At 33.7% G+C, this 1359-nt stretch overlaps 1 pseudogene; it reads left to right on the top strand.

The window, feature by feature from the left end:
• Positions 1-7: 7 nt before the first annotated feature.
• Positions 8-713, top strand: LOC105120355 (probable glutathione S-transferase; annotated as a pseudogene).
• The last annotated feature ends 646 nt before the right edge of the window (positions 714-1359 follow it).

Here is a 1359-nt window from a genome sequence, read left to right as displayed (position 1 = left end):
AGAAGAGACCTGGCCCGAAATTCCACTGATGCCCGATGATCCTTATGAGAGAGCTATAGCCAGGTCTTGGGTTAAATTTGTTGAAGATAAGGTACATTCCCCCCCCCCCAAATTTCTGCTAGTTTATTTTTCCTCCTTTCCCCCCTAGCAATCTACCGAACATTTGATTCGTTTCGAGAGAGCTATGCCCGATGAAAGAGATTCTGATATATTTTTATTTTGTACTGTTTTTGATAGGGTGTTGCGGTATGGATTATGTTCAATGGCAGCGGAGAAGAGCAAGAAAAGGCAGTGAAGGACAGCTTGGAAATGCTAAAAACCATTGAAAAACATGCTCTGGGAAAGAAGAGATTTTTCTGCGGAGACAAGATTAGCTTGGTGGACATAGCCTATGGCTGGATTGCTGGATTGCCCAGTGGCTGGAAGTCTTGGAAGAAGTGGCAGGAATAAAACTGATTGAACCTCAGAAATTTCCTCGCTTGCATGCATGGATAAAAAACTTCAAGGACGAGCCCATAATCAAGGAAAATTTGCCAGGACATGACGAGATGCTGGTCTACTTTAAACCTCTCGGAGGAAGGGCACCTTCACGCTAATTTATCCAGCAATCAGGACACGAGAGGGATAGGGTCCTTGAATTACAACTATTTTTATATTTATAAAGTAAAACTGCTGTTAGTTTTACTGTTCATCTTTTTTCCTTTTATAAAGATATAGATTATCGTTTATTGAAATAGTGTACTTATTTATCTTTTGATGTTTATAAAAATATAGATTATGGTGGATTCAAACGCTATAATGATATAATTATTCTTATAAAAAAAAAACTTGTAACATGTATAGTAGTGAAATTGTTTTATCATTGAATATATTTGATTTTAAAAAAATAATTAAATATGTAATATTTTATCTCGGAAATGACATGATTCTTACATGTCACATTCACATCTAGTAATGTCACAATATCCCAAACACTTAGATTAGATATGGTTATGAAACTCAAGGTTATAGAGCTTGGCTCGATAATCAAACATAATAGTTTAATTGCCAAAGATATCAAGACACAATATTATTAGACTTGATTTGACCACTGGATCCAAAATTATTAAGCTTGGCTAAATAGCTAAATTTAAGAATTTTGAGTTTGGTTTCATTGTCCAAACAAATATTATTGGCTTTGGTTCCACCATAAAATTCAATGCTATTAGATTTAACATTATTACTAGATTTAAATATATTGAGTTTGATTTAACAATCAAATTCAAGAATATAGGGTTTTACTCTGTTGTTAGACTCAAAACACTTACAATATTCTTAAAAAAATATTATTAACTCATTATGGAGCGCGAATCTATATGT

Source organism: Populus euphratica, unplaced genomic scaffold (assembly GCF_000495115.2).
Source record: "Populus euphratica unplaced genomic scaffold, PopEup_1.0 scaffold7536.1, whole genome shotgun sequence".
Taxonomy (NCBI): domain Eukaryota; kingdom Viridiplantae; phylum Streptophyta; class Magnoliopsida; order Malpighiales; family Salicaceae; genus Populus; species Populus euphratica.
The sequence above is the reverse complement of the archived record's forward strand: the minus strand, read 5'-3'. Positions and strand labels throughout refer to the sequence as shown.